This window comes from Pseudophryne corroboree (genome assembly GCF_028390025.1).
Source record: "Pseudophryne corroboree isolate aPseCor3 chromosome 3 unlocalized genomic scaffold, aPseCor3.hap2 SUPER_3_unloc_43, whole genome shotgun sequence".
NCBI lineage: Eukaryota > Metazoa > Chordata > Amphibia > Anura > Myobatrachidae > Pseudophryne > Pseudophryne corroboree.
Window position 1 is genome coordinate 1,005,326 of NW_026967534.1, and position 16,270 is coordinate 1,021,595.

Consider the following 16,270-nt stretch of genomic DNA (forward strand, 5'->3'; position numbering starts at 1 on the left):
CATGACAGTCTTCTCTTACCCAGTGATGTGAGGGGCCGGTGATTCTCCATCATCACGTCCTTGTACAGACCCCTGTGTTCCTCTATATACTCCCCCTCCTGCATGGAGACATAGACAGTGACATCCTGACACCTTATAGGAACCTGACACACACAATGATACAGTCATCACCCAGACACATCCCCTGGTGTTACTGTATAATGTCCCATTCCCAGCAGTCTCCTCTCCAGTCATCATCCAAACACATCCCCTGGTGTTACTGTATAATGTCCTATTCCCAGCAGTCACCTCTCCAGTCATCACCCAGACACATCCCCTGGTGTTACTGTATAATGCCCTATTCCCAGCAGTCACCTCTCCAGTCATCACCCAGACACGTCCCCTGGTGTTACTGTATAAAGCCCCATTCCCAGCAGTCTCCTCTCCAGTCATCACCCAGACACATTCCCTGGTGTTACTGTATAATGACCCATTCCTGGCAGTCACCTTTCCAGTCATCACCCAGACACATTCTTTGGTGTTACTGTATAATGACCCATTCCCAGCAGTCACCTCTCCAGTCATCACCCAGACACGTTCCCTGGTGTTACTGTATAATGTCCCATTCCCAGCAGTCACCTCTCCAGTCATCACCCAGACACGTCCCCTGGTGCACCTGTATAATGTCCCATTCCCGGCAGTCACCTCTCCAGTCATCACCCAGACACGTCCCCTGGTGCACCTGTATAATGTCCCATTCCCGGCAGTCACCTTTCCAGTCATCACCCAGACACATTCCCTGGTGTTACTGTATAATGACCCATTCCCAGCAGTCACCTCTCCAGTCATCACCCAGACACATTCCCTGGTGTTACTGTATAATGACCCATTCCCAGCATTCACCTCTCCAGTCATCACCGAGACACGTCCCCTGGTGTTACTGTATAATGTCCCATTCCCAGCAGTCACCTCTCTAGTCATCACCCAGACACGTCCCCTGGTGTTACTGTATAATGCCCCATTCCCAGCAGTCACCTCTCCAGTCATCACCCAGACACGTCCCCCTGGTGTTACTGTATAATGTCCCATTCCGAGCAGTCACCTCTCCAGTCATCACCCAGACACGTCCCCTGGTGTTACTGTATAATGTCCCATTCCCAGCAGTCACCTCTCCAGTCATCACCCAGACACGTCCCCTGGTGTTACTGTATAATGTCCCATTCCCAGCAGTCACCTCTCCAGTCATCACCCAGACACGTCCCCTGGCATTACTGTATAATGTCCCATTCCGAGCAGTCACCTCTCCAGTCATCACCCAGACACGTCCCCTGGTGCACCTGTATAATGTCCCATTCCCGGCAGTCACCTTTCCAGTCATCACCCAGACACATTCCCTGGTGTTACTGTATAATGACCCATTCCCAGCAGTCACCTCTCCAATCACCTAGACACATTCCCTGGTGTTACTGTATAATTACCCATTCCCAGCATTCACCTCTCCAGTCATCACCCAGACACGTCCCCTGGTATTACTGTATAATGTCCCATTCCGAGCAGTCACCTCTCCAGTCATCACCCAGACACGTCCCCTGGTGTTACTGTATAATGTCCCATTCCCAGCAGTCACCTCTCCAGTCATCACCCAGACACGTCCCCTGGTATTACTGTTTAATGCCCCATTCCCAGCAGTCACCTCTCCAGTCAGCAGCTGAATGATCTTGTTGGAGAGTTCCAGGATCTTCTGGTTATTGTACCTCATGTATCAGTGACTGAGGTGGAGGCACCGTGATGGGGCTCTGGGTCCTGCTCAGTCCTACACACAATGCGATGGCTGCTGGGTGTCTCACACTCACCGGATGTCTTCTTCACTACTTTGTTAACCTGAAAAATGGAGAAGACATCAATATCAATGTAAATGCTCCGAGATCCCTCACCTCTCCAGTCATGTCCCTGTATTATTACTATAGATATAAGTGACGTCACTGTGACACCCACAGATCCACTCACCTCCCCAGTCATGTCCCTGTATTATTACTGTAGATATTAGTGATGTCACTGTGACACTCCCAGATCCCCTCACCTCCCCAGTCATGTCCCTGTATTATTACAATGGATATAAGTGATGTCACTGTGACACTCCCAGATCCCTTCACCTTCCTAGTCATGTCCCTGTATTATTACTATAGAGATAAGCGATGTCACAGTGACATTCCCAGGAGTATGATATACATTTGCTTCATACTGCTCCAATTATCATCTGTTACACATGCCAGGGATATTATGGTCTCTGCTTTAATATAATCTAGAATTTTAGCAATATTTTCAATCCCAACAATTACATAATAAAATTAACAATAGTAATAATAATAATACCAGGACTCCACAAGCTGCTGTCCCTGTATAATAATAACTGTACAAAAAAAAAATGCCCCCCCCCCCCCCCCCTGTACAGCACTAATAACAACAACAGGACACCCCATTCTGCTCTCCTTTACAGTAATAATAAAATGACATTACAGGATGCTCCCCCTGTATAATAATAACAACAGGACACTACAGGCCGCTCCCTCTGTATAATAATAATAACAGGACACCACTGGCTGCTCTCCGTGTATAATAACAGGACACCCCATTCTGCTCTCCTTTATAGTAATAATAAAAATAAGAATTTACTTACCGATAATTCTATTTCTCGTAGTCCGTAGTGGATGCTGGGGACTCCGTCAGGACCATGGGGATAGCGGCTCCGCAGGAGACAGGGCACAAAATTAAAAGTTTGACCAATAGGTGGTGTGCACTGGCTCTTCCCCCTATGACCCTCCTCCAAGCCTCAGTTAGGATACTGTGCCCGGACGAGCGTACACAATAAGGAAGGATTTTGAATCCCGGGTAAGACTCATACCAGCCACACCAATCACACTGTACAACTTGTGATCTGTACCCAGTTAACAGCATGATAACAGAGGAGCCTCTGAAAAGATGGCTTCCAACAATAATAACCCGATTTTTGTAACCATAACTATGTACAAGTATTGCAGACCATCCGCACTTGGGACGGGCGCCCAGCATCCACTACGGACTACGAGAAATAGAATTATTGGTAAGTAAATTCTTATTTTCTCTGACGTCCTAAGTGGATGCTGGGGACTCCGTCAGGACCATGGGGATTATACCAAAGCTCCCAAACGGGCGGGAGAGTGCGGATGACTCTGCAGCACCGAATGAGAGAACTCCAGGTCCTCCTTAGCCAGGGTATCAAATTTGTAGAATTTTACAAACGTGTTCTCCCCTGACCACGTAGCTGCTCGGCAGAGTTGTAATGCCGAGACCCCTCGGGCAGCCGCCCAAGATGAGCCCACCTTCCTTGTGGAGTGGGCATTTACAGATTTTGGCTGTGGCAGGCCTGCCACAGAATGCGCAAGTTGAATTGTGCTACAAATCCAACGAGCAATCGTCTGCTTAGACGCAGGAGCACCCAGCTTGTTGGGTGCATACAGTATAAACAGCGAGTCAGACTTTCTGACTCCAGCCGTCCTTGAAATATATATTTTTAAGGCTCTGACAACGTCCAACAACTTTGAGTCCTCCAAGTCGCTAGAAGCCGCAGGCACCACAATAGGTTGGTTCAGGTGAAACGCTGATACCACCTTAGGGAGAAACGGAGGACGCGTCCGCAGTTCTGCCCTGTCCGAATGGAAAATCAGATATGGGCTTTTGTACGATAAAGCCGCCAACTCTGACACTCTCCTGGCCGAAGCCAGGGCCAGTAGCATGGTCACTTTCCATGTAAGATATTTTAAATCCACCGATTTGAGTGGCTCAAACCAATGGGATTTGAGGAATTCCAAAACTACATTGAGATCCCACGGTGCCACTGGAGGCACAACCGGGGGCTGTATATGTAGTACTCCTTTGACAAAAGTTTGGACTTCAGGAACTGAAGCCAATTCTTTCTGGAAGAAAATCGACAGGGCCGAAATTTGAACCTTAATGGACCCCAATTTGAGGCCCATAGACAATCCTGTTTGCAGGAAATGTAGGAATCGACCCAGTTGAAATTCCTCCGTCGGGGCCCTCCTGGCATCACACCACGCAACATATTTTCTCCAAATGCGGTGATAATGCTGTGCGGTCACTTCCTTCCTGGCTTTAATCAGGGTAGGGATGACTTCTTCCGGAATGCCTTTTTCCTTCAGGATCCGGCGTTCAACCGCCATGCCGTCAAACGCAGCCGCGGTAAGTCTTGGAATAGACAAGGTCCCTGCTGAAGCAGGTCCCTTCTTAGAGGTAGGGGCCACGGATCTTCCGTGAGCATCTCCTGAAGTTCCGGGTACCAAGTCCTTCTTGGCCAATCCGGAGCCACGAGTATCGTTCTTACTCCCCTTTGCTGTATAATTCTCAGTACCTTGGGTATGAGAGGCAGAGGAGGGAACACATACACTGACTGGTACACCCATGGTGTTACCAGGGCGTCCACAGCTATTGCCTGAGGATCTCTTGACCTGGCGCAATACCTGTCCAGTTTTTTGTTGAGGCGGGACGCCATCATGTCCACCATTGGTTTTTCCCAACGGATCACAAGCATGTGGAAGACTTCTGGATGAAGTCCCCACTCTCCCGGGTGAAGGTCGTGTCTGCTGAGGAAGTCTGCTTCCCAGTTGTCCACTCCCGGAATGAACACTGCTGACAGTGCTATCACATGATTTTCCGCCCAGCGAAGAATCCTTGCAGCTTCTGCCATTGCCCCCCTGCTTCTTGTGCCGCCCTGTCTGTTTACGTGGGCGACTGCCGTGATGTTGTCCGACTGGATCAACACCGGCTGACCCTGAAGCAGAGGTTTTGCCAGGCTTAGAGCATTGTAAATTGCTCTTAGCTCCAGTATATTTATGTGAAGAGACGTCTCCAGGCTTGACCACACGCCCTGGAAGTTTCTTCCCTGTGTGACTGCTCCCCAGCCTCTCAGACTGGCATCCGTGGTCACCAGGACCCAGTCCTGTATGCCGAATCTGCGGCCCTCTAACAGATGAGCACTCTGCAACCACCACAGAAGAGACACCCTTGTCCGTGGCGATAAGGTTATCCGCTGATGCATCTGCAGATGCGATCCGGACCATTTTCCAGCAGATCCCACTGAAAAATTTGTGCGTGGAATCTGCCGAATGGAATCGCTTCGTAAGAAGCCACCATTTTTCCCAGGACTCTTGTGCATTGATGCACAGACACTTTTCCTGGTTTTAGGAGGTTCCTGACAAGTTCGGATAACTCCCTGGCTTTCTCCTCCGGAAGAAACACCTTTTTCTGAACAGTGTCCAGAATCATCCCTAGGAACAGCAGACGTGTCGTCGGGCTCAGCTGGGATTTTGGAAAATTTAGAATCCACCCGTGTTGTTGCAGCACTACTTGGGTTAGTGCTACACTGACCTCTAGCTGTTCTCTGGACCTTGCCCTTATCAGGAGATCGTCCAAGTAAGGGATAATTAATACGCCTTTTCTTCGAAGAAGAATCATCATTTCGGCCATTACCTTGGTAAAGACCCGGGGTGCCGTGGACAATCCAAACGGCAGCGTCTGAAACTGATAATGACAGTTTTGTACCACGAACCTGAGGTACCCTTGGTGTGAAGGGCAGATTGGGACATGGAGGTAAACATCCTTGATGTCCAAGGACACCATAAAGTCCCCTTCTTCCAGATTCGCTATCACTGCTCTGAGTGACTCCATCTTGAACTTTTGTATGTACATGTTCAAAGACTTCAGATTTAGAATAGGTCTTACCGAGCCGTCCGGCTTCGGTACCACAAACAGCGTGGAATAATACCCCTTTCCTTGTTGTAGGAGGGGTACCTTGACTATCACCTGCTGAGAATACAGCTTGTGAATGGCTTCCAATACCGTCGCCCTGTCGGAAGGAGACGTTGGTAAAGCAGACTTCAGGAACCGGCGAGGGGGAGACGTCTCGAATTCCAACCTGTAACCCTGAGATACTACCTGCAGGATCCAAGGGTCCACTTGCGAGTGAGCCCACTGCGCGCTGAAATTCTTGAGGCGACCCCCCACCGCACCTGAGTCCGCTTGTAAGGCCCCAGCGTCATGCTGAGGACTTTGCAGAAGCGGGGTAGGGCTTCTGCTCCTGGGAGGGAGCTGCTTGCTGCAGTCTCTTACCCTTTCCTTTGCCTCGGGGCAGATATGAATGTCCTTTTGCCCGCTTGTTCTTATGGGAACGAAAGGACTGCGGCTGAAAAGACGGTGTCTTTTTCTGCTGGGAGGTGACCTGAGGTAAAAAGGTGGATTTTCCGGCTGTTGCCGTGGCCACCAAGTCCGATAGACCGACCCCAAATAACTCCTCCCCTTTATACGGCAATACTTCCATATGCCGCTTGGAATCCGCATCACCTGACCACTGTCGCGTCCATAAACTTCTTCTGGCAGAGATGGACAGCGCACTTACCCTTGATGCCAGAGTGCAAATATCCCTCTGTGCATCTCGCATATAAAGAAATGCATCCTATAGTCAATAAAATACTGTCCCTATCCAGGGTATCAATATTTTCAGTCAGTGACTCCGACCAAGCCACCCCAGCACTGCACATCCATGCTGATGCGATAGCTGGTCGCAGTAGAACACCAGTATGTGTGTATATACTTTTTAGGGTATTTTCCAGCCTCCTATCAGCTGGGTCTTTGAGGGCGGCCGTTTCTGGAGACGGTAACGCCACTTGTTTTGATAAGCGTGTGAGCGCCTTATCTACCCTAGGGGGTGTTTCCCAACGCGCCCTAACCTCTGGCGGGAAAGGGTATAATGCCAATAACTTCTTTGAAATTAGCAGTTTTCTATCTGGGTAACCCACGCTTCATCACACACTTCATTCAATTCATCTGATTCAGGAAAAACTACAGGTAGTTTTTTCACACCCCACATAATACCCCTTTTTGTGGTACTTGCAGTACCAGAAATATGCAAAGCCTCCTTCATTGCCATGATCATGTAACGTGTGGCCCTACTGGAAAATACGTTTGTTTCTTCACCGTCGACACTGGAGTCAGTGTCCGTGTCGGTGTCCGTATCGACCGACTGAGGTAATGGGCGTTTTAAAGCCCCTGACGGTGTCTGAGACGCCTGGACAGGTACTAATTGGTTTGCCGGCCGTCTCATGTCGTCAACCGACTTTTGCAGCGTGCTGACACTATCACGTAATTCCATAAACAAAGTCATCCATTCCGGTGTCGACTCCCTAGGGGGTGACATCACCACTACAGGCAATTGCTCCGCCTCCACACCAACATCGTCCTCATACATGTCGACACACACGTACCGACACACAGCAGACACACAGGGAATGCTCTGATAGAAGACAGGACCCCACTAGCCCTTTGGGGAGACAGAGGGAGAGTTTGCCAGCACACACCCAAGCGCTATAAATATATAGGGGCAACCTTAAATAAGTTTGTTCCCCTTATAGCAGCTTAAATATTATGAATATCGCCAAATAAGTGCCCCCCCTCTCTGATTTTACCCTGTTTCTGTAGTGCAGTGCAGGGGAGAGCTTGGGAGCCTTCCTACCAGCGGAGCTGTGTGGGAAAAATGTCGCTGTGTGCTGAGGAGATAGGCCCCGCCCCCTTTTCGGCGGGCTCTTCTCCCGTTTTTTTCTGTAATCCTGGCAGAGGTAAATACATCCATATAGCTCAGGGGCTATATGTGATGTATTTTTAGCCAGTATAGGTAATCTCATTGCTGCCCAGGGTGCCCCCCCCCCCCAGCACCCTCAGTGACTGTTGGTGTGAAGTGTGCTGAGAGCAATGGCGCACAGCTGCAGTGCTGTGCGCTACCTTAAGAAGACTGGGAAGTCTTCAGCCGCCGATTTCTGGACCTCTTCTCTCTTCAGCATCTGTAAGGGGGCCGGCGGCGCGGCTCCGGTGACCCATCCAGGCTGTACCTGTGATCGTCCCTCTGGAGCTAGTGTCCAGTAGCCTAAGAAGCCCAATCCATCCTGCACGCAGGTGAGTTCGCTTCTTCTCCCCTTAGTCCCGCGTTGCAGTGAGCCTGTTGCCAGCAGGACTCACTGAAAATAAAAAACCTAACAAACTTTTATTCTAAGCAGCTCTTTAGGAGAGCCACCTAGATTGCACCCTTCTCGGCCGGGCACAAAAACCTAACTGAGGCTTGGAGGAGGGTCATAGGGGGAGGAGCCAGTGCACACCACCTAGTGGTCAAACTTTTAATTTTGTGCCCTGTCTCCTGCGGAGCCGCTATCCCCATGGTCCTGACGGAGTCCCCAGCATCCACTTAGGACGTCAGAGAAATTACATTACAGGATGCTAACCCTGTATAATAATAACAACAACAGGACACTACAGGCCGCTCCCTCTGTATAATAATAATAATAATAACAGGACACCACTGGCTGCTCTCCGTGTATAATAACAGGACACCCCATTCTACTCTCCTTTATAGTAATAATAAAATGACATTACAGGATGCTAACCCTGTATAATAATAACACCAGGACACTACAGGCCGCTCCCTCTGTATAACAATAATAATAACAGGACACCACTGCTGCTCCCCGTGTATAATAACAGGACACCACAGGCTGCTCCCCGTGTATAATAATATCAACAGAACACCACAGGTTGCTCCTCCTGTATAAAAATAATAACAACAGGACACTGCAGGCCGCTCCCCCTGTATAATAATAATAATAACAACAGGACACCACAGACTGTTCCTCCTATATAATAACAACAACAACAACAAGACACAACAGATAGCTCACCCTGTATAATAATAATAGTAACGGGACACCACAGGCAGCTCCATCTGTATAATATTAATAACAGTACACCACAGGCCACTATCCCTGTAAAATAATAACAACAGTACAGCACAGGCTGCTCCCCCTGTAAAACAATAACAGGACACCACAGACTGCTCCTCCTGTATAATAATAATAACAGGACACCACAGACCGCTCCCCTTGTAAAACAATAATAACAGGAAACCACAGGCCGCTCCTCCTGTATAATAATAATAACAACAGGACACCACAGGCTGCTCCCCCTGTACAATATTAACAGGACACCACAGGCTGCTCCCCCTGTACAACAATAGTAACAGAACACAACAGGGTGCTACCCCTGTAAAATAATAACAACCGGACACCAGAGGCTACTCCCCGTGTATAATAATATTAGCAGAACATCACAGGCTATTCCTCCTGTATAAAAATAATACCAGGACACCACAGGCGGCTCCCCCTGTATTATAATAATAATAACAACAGGGCACCACATGCTGCTCCACCTGTATAATAATAATAACAACAGGGCACCACATGCTGCTCCACCTGTATAATAATAATAATAATAATAATAATAACAGGACACCACAGGATGCTCCCCCTGTATAATAACAGGACACCACAGGCTGCTCCCCGTGTATAATAATAACAATAACAACAACAACAACAACAGGACACCACAGACTGTTCCTCCTATATAATAATAACAACAACAACAACAACAACAACAACAGGACACAACAGATAGCTCACCCTGTATAATAATAATAGTAACGGGACACCACAGGCAGCTCCATCTGTATAATATTAATAACAGTACACCACAGGCCACTATCCCTGTAAAATAATAACAACAACAGTACAGCACAGGCTGCTCCCCCTGTAAAACAATCACAGGACACCACAGACTGCTCCCGCTGTATAATAATAATAACAACAACAACAGGACACCACAGACCGCTCCCCCTGTAAAACAATAATAACAGGACACCACAGGCCGCTCCTCCTGTATAATAATAATAACAACAACAGGACACCACAGGCTGCTCCCCGTGTATAATAATATTAGCAGAACATCACAGGCTATTCCTCCTGTATAAAAATAATAATAATAATAATAACAGGGCACCACATGCCGCTCCACCTGTATAATAATAATAATAATAATAATAATAATAATAACAGGGCACCACAGGCTGCTCCCCCTGTATAATAATAATAACAACAACAGGACACCACAGGCTGCTCCCCCTGTATCATACTTGCCTACCTGACAGAGCATTTTCTCCCTCATGGAGAGGGTCAGGTAGGCAAGTATGCCCTGTATAGTAAGACGCCATTACCTGATCTCTACGGACACTGAGGCTTCCTTTGTGTGGAACGGAATGCAGTGACCGGAAGTAAGGTGGACCGCACAGGCCGGAAGTAGGGAATGATAGGCACAGGCTGCTTCCTGGCGTCTGGCCCCTCCCATCCCACGCCCCGCCCTCAGCTCCGCCTTCTGTAATGACTATTACCATACATGTCCTCAGTGCAGGAGGCCGGCGGCCATTTTCCTGTAGACCAGTCCGGCAGCAGCAATAGGTTCCCTGGCCGTGTAGTGACGTCAGGAGCGGCGGCCATTTTCCCCTGGTCTGAGCTCCGCCTTCCTTCTATCATTCCCACAAGGCAGCAGGAGCAGAGAGCAGCCATTGCTGTGTCTGGCAGCAGGTAATTATATTATTATTATTATTCTATAGGCTGAGCAGCTCTGGTGTCAGGTTCTGTACTACAGGGGGAGCAGCCTCTGGTGCCTTGTTATAGTGCAGCTGGAGCAGCCTCTGGTGCTGCATTATCCCTGTACAGGTGGCTGACACTCTAGTGTCCTATTACTGTAATACAGGTGGCGCAGACCCCGCCGTTACCGTAATACAGGTGACGCAGACCCCACCGTTACCGTAATACAGCGGTAGCATCCTGTGCTGTTATAGTATACAGGAGGAGCGGCCTGTGTTGTCATAATATACAGGGGTATCATCCTGTGCTGTCCTAGTATACAGGTGGAGCGGCCTGTATTGTCATAATATACAGGGATAGCATCCTGTGCTGTCATAATATACAGATGGAGCAGCCTGTGGTGTCCTGTTATTATTATTATTATTATTATTATACAGGGGGAGCAGCCTGTGCTGTCCAGTTGTTATTATTATTATTATTATTATTATTATACAGGAGGAGCAGCCTGTGGTGTCCTGTTGTTATTTTTATACAGGGGGAGTGGCCTGTAGTGTAATGTTATTATTATTCAGATGGAGCGGCCTGTGGTGTCCTGTTATTATTATTATACAGGAGGAGCAGTCTGTGGTGTCCTGTTGTTATTATACAGAGGGAGCGGGCTGTGGTGTCCTGTTATTATTATTATTATTATTATACAGGAGGAGCAGCCTGTGGTGTCCTGTTGTTATTATACAGAGGGAGCGGGCTGTGGTGTCCTGTTATTATTATTATTATTATTATACAGGGGGAGCAGCCTGTTGTGTACTATTATTATTGTTTCTCTAGCATCCATAAGGGATATTGGCGTAATCTAGTACGATGGGGTATAGATGGGATCCAAAGGAGCCGGTGCACTTTAAATCTCTTCCACTGGGTGTGCTGGCTCCTCCCCTCTATGCCCCTCCCACAGGCAGTTTAGAAAATGTGCCCTCAGGAGAGGATGCCACTCTGGGGATCCAGAGAGTTTTCTTTAGTTTCTTTTCAATCTTTGTTATTTTCTGTATACTGTATACCGGAGATGGGTAACAGTATACCTGAACCGTGGGAGTTAGGAGGGGGGCGGGTGCGGTCACCGGCCTTGCAAGGTGTCGGAGCTGCTTCCCCGCTGTTGTACAGGAGGCACTGCGCCTTAGCGGTCACAATCGCCGCACACCCCTAATAGTAGCCTGAAGGTGAGGAATGTGGTGATTACAAACCGCGGCCCCGCTAGGGGGGTCCCCCGGTTCATGGTGCTGCAAACACGCAGGGGTGGCATATGGGACCCTCCTGGGGCAGACCCACTATAGCCGCCTGTGTACACTGGCAAGCAGTAGTGAAAACAGGTATTTATATTATGTTTCTCTTATGTCCTAGAGAATGCTGGGGTTCCATTTAGTACCATGGGGTATAGACGGGTCCTTTGGGAGCCATGGGCACTTTAAGAGTTTAATAGTGTGGGCTGGCTCCTCCCTCTATGCCCCTCCTACCAGACAGTTTAGAAAATGTGCCCAGAGGAGCCGGTCACAGCTAGGGGAACTCCTAGGAGTTTTCTTAGGTGTTTATTTTCTAGAGTTAGTTAGGTTACAGGAAGGCTGCTGGCAACAGACTCCCTGCTTCGTGGGACTTAGGGGGGGGGGAAATAGGAACCAACTTCCTGAAGAGTTAATGGTTCTCTACTCCGCTGACAGGACACTGAGCTCCTGAGGGTGCTGATCACAAGCCCACGAGGCGACCGCTCACTCCCGCAGCACGGCCGCCACCCCCTAACAGAGCCAGAAGAAAGAAGAGTGGTGATTATAACGCCGGTGCCCCGGGAAGCGGGTCGCCGCGAGAATGGCGGCACAAGGGTGGGAGCGCAGCTCTGACAGGCTGTTCTCCGGAAGGCTCAGCGGACACACGGTGTTAGGCACAGTGAGGGGCATCCTGGGCCAGCGCAATACCCTACACTGGTCAAAATAACTTTCAAGGTCTAATCCACTGTTTGCTGCAGAAATATCTCAGACCAGTATAATTTCTAAGTGCGGGAAGACGCGCCATTACAGGGGGCGGAGCTTCTCCTCATAGCGGATCCAGCACTCACCAGCGCCATTTTCTCCCTGAAGATCATAGGAACAGAACGCTGCCCTCCACATAAATCCAGCATACCTCTGCGGTACCAGGGTGTTATAGACAGGGAAGAGGGGGGGAGGGTGATTATAGTACTGAGTACCCTATTAAGGATAGTTAGTTAGTCAGCCCCGGGCTTTTATCATAATAACTGCCTACAGGGGCGCTGTGTGGCTGGCTCCTTATACTCTGTGACTCTCTGAAGGTACTCTGGGGGAAACTGTGTCTGACTCTGACATTTTCCTGTGTGAGTGTGTGTAAGTGTGTATATCCACATTGCCATGTCTAAGGACTCTGTGTCCTGTGCTGCAGAGTGTGTATCTTCTACCGGGGAGTCTATACTATCCTCAAAACTGTACTGATCAGGCTTCTGGGGCAGAACCCCCAGGGGTGGCCTTAGCAAGGTGTACTATACCGTATTTTTATACAAATATATTCCATACTGGGAAGGAGCCACAGCTGTGCCTCTCACCCCAACTCTGTACCCTAGAAAGCGTAGTCTTGCCCAAATAATGCATATGAGGGGTGTAACATATGATTGAGGCTATTAGGGATGAGGAATCTTATTAAAATAAGAATTTACTCACCAGTAATTCTATTTCTCGTAGTCCGTAGTGGATGCTGGGAACTCCGTAAGGACCATGGGGAATAGACGGGCTCCGCAGGAGACTGGGCACTCTAAAGAAAAGATTAGGTACTATCTGGTGTGCACTGGCTCCTCCCTCTATGCCCCTCCTCCAGACCTCAGTTAGGGAAACTGTGCCCGGAAGAGCTGACACTACAAGGAAAGGATTTTTGGAATCCAGGGTAAGACTCATACCAGCCACACCAATCACACTGTACAACTTGTGATAACCATACCCAGTTAACATTATGAACAACAACTGAGCCTCACTCAACGGATGGCTCATAACAATAACCCTTATTAAGCAATAACTATATACACGTATTGCAGAAAGTCCGCACTTGGGACGGGCGCCCAGCATCCACTACTGACTATGAGAAATAGAATTACCGGTGAGTACATTTTTATTTTCTCTGACGTCCTAGTGGATGCTGGGTACTCCGTAAGGACCATGGGGATTATACCAAAGCTCCCAAACGGGCGGGAGAGTGCGGATGACTCTGCAGCACTGAATGAGCAAACACAAGGTCCTCCTCAGCCAGGGTATCAAACTTGTAGAACTTTGCAAAGGTGTTTGAACCGACCAAGTAGCCGCTCGGCAAAGCTGTAAAGCCGAGACCCCTCGGGCAATCGCCCAAGAAGAGCCCACCTTCCTTGTGGAATGGGCTTTTACCGATTTTGGATGCGGCAATCCAGCCGCAGAATGAGCCAGCTGAATCGTGCTACAGATCCAGCGAGCTAAAGTTTGCTTTGAAGCAGGAGCACCCAGCTTGTTGGGTGCATGCAGGATAAACAGCGAGTCAATTTTCCTGACTCCAGCCGTCCTGGCTACATAGATTTTCAAAGCCCTGACTACATGAAGTAACTTGGAGTCCTCCAAGTCCCGAGTAGCCGCAGGCACCACAATAGGTTGGTTCAAATGAAACGATGATACCACCTTTGGGAGAAATTGGGGACGAATCCTCAATTCTGTCCTCTCCATATGGAAGATCAGATATGGGCTTTTACATGACAAAGCCGCCAATTCTGACACACGCCTAGCTGACGCTAAGGCCAACAGCATGACCACCTTCCACGTGAGATACTTTAGCTCCACGGTCTTAAGTGGCTCAAACCAGTGGGATTTCAGGAAATTCAACACAACGTTAAGATCCCAAGGTGCCACTGGTGGCACAAAAAGGGGCTGAATATGCAGCACTCCCTTAACAAACATCTGAACCTCCGGCAGTGAAGCCAGTTCTTTTTGAAAGAAAATGGATAGGGCCGAAATCTGGACCTTTATGGACCCCAATTTTAGGCCCATAGTCACCCCTGACTGTAGGAAGTGCAGAAATCGACCCAGCTGGAATTCCTCAGTAGGGGCCTTCCTGGCCTCACAGCAAGCAACATATTTTCGCCATATACGGTGATAATGTTTTGCTGTCACGTCCTTCCTAGCATTTATCAGCGTAGGGATGACTTCATCCGGAATGCCTTTTTCCGTTAGGATCCAGTGTTCAACCGCCATGCCGTCAAACGCAGCTGCGGTAAGTCTTGGAACAGACAGGGCCCCTGTTGCAACAGGTCCTGTCTGAGAGGCAGAGGCCATGGGTCCTCTGTGATCATCTCTTGTACTTCTTGGCCAATCTGGAACGATGAGTTTTGTTCTTACTCCTCTCTTTCTTACTATTCTCAGTACCTTGGGTATGCGAGGAAGAGGAGGAAACACATATACCGACTGGTACACCCACGGTGTCACTAGGGCGTCCACAGCTATCGCCTGAGGGTCCCTTGACCTGGCGCAATATCTTTTTAGCTTTTTGTTGAGGCGGGACGCCATCATGTCCACCTGTGGCAGTTCCCATCGCTTTGCAATCTGTGTGAAGACTTCTTGATGAAGTCCCCACTCTCCCGGGTGGAGGTCGTGTCTGCTGAGGAAGTCTGCTTCCCAGTTGTCCACTCCCGGAATGAACACTGCTGACAGTGTTTGCACGTGATTCTCCGCCCAACGAAGAATCTTTGTGGCTTCCGCCATTGCCATCCTGCTTCTTGTGCCGCCCTGGCGGTTTACATGGGCGACCGCCGTGATGTTGTCTGACTGAATCAGCACTGGTTGGTTTCGAAGCAGGGGCTCTATATTTATGTGTAGAGAAGTCTCCAGACTTGACCACAGCCCTTGGAAGTTTCTTCCCTGAGTGACTGCCCCCCATCCTCGGAGGCTTGCATCCGTGGTCACCAGGACCCAGTCCTGTATGCCGAACCTGCGGCCCTCGAGAAGGTGAGCACTCTGCAGCCACCACAGAAGAGACACCCTGGCCCTTGGGGACAGGGTGATCAGCCGATGCATCTGAAGATGCGATCCGGACCACTTGTCCAACAGATCCCACTGAAAGATCCTCGCATGGAACCTGCCGAAGGGAATGGCTTCGTATGAAGCCACCATCTTTCCCAGGACACGCGTGCAGTGATGCACCGATACCTGTTTTGGTTTCAGGAGGTCCCTGACCAGAGATGCTAATTCCTGGGCCTTCTCCACCGGGAGAAACACCTTCTTCTGTTCTGTGTCCAGAATCATGCCCAGGAAAAGCAGACGCGTCGTAGGAATCAGCTGCGACTTTGGAACATTCAGAATCCAGCCGTGCTGTTGCAACACTTCCTGAGAGAGTGCTACGCTGATCAACAACTGCTCTCTGGACCTCGCCTTTATGAGGAGATCGTCCAAGTACGGGATAACTATAACTCCCTTCTTCCGAAGGAGTATCATCATTTCGGCCATTACCTTGGTAAATATCCTCGGTGCCATGGACAGGCCAAACGGCAACGTCTGGAACTGGTAATGACAGTCCTGTACCACAAACCTGAGGTACTCCTGGTGAGGTGGGTAAATGGGGACATGCAAGTAAGCATCCTTGATGTCCAGAGACACCATAAAATCCCCCTCTTCCAGGCTTGCAATAACCGCTCTGAGCGATTCCATTTTGAACTTGAATTTCTTTATATAAGTTTGAAAAGAGGAAATGTGGGTGTGGGGAATTGGCGCTGGAAGGGA

The 16,270-nt window shown here is 49.1% G+C and overlaps 1 long non-coding RNA gene across 1 annotated transcript; it reads right to left on the reverse strand.

Annotated features, from left to right (window-relative positions):
• Window positions 1-25: 25 nt before the first annotated feature.
• On the reverse strand, window positions 26-10,220 carry LOC134984244 (uncharacterized). Its single transcript, XR_010191722.1, has 3 exons — window positions 10,121-10,220; window positions 1,673-1,860; window positions 26-98 (listed from the first exon to the last, which is right to left on the reverse strand). It is a non-coding gene; the product is annotated as an uncharacterized LOC134984244 (long non-coding RNA).
• Window positions 10,221-16,270: the final 6,050 nt, after the last annotated feature.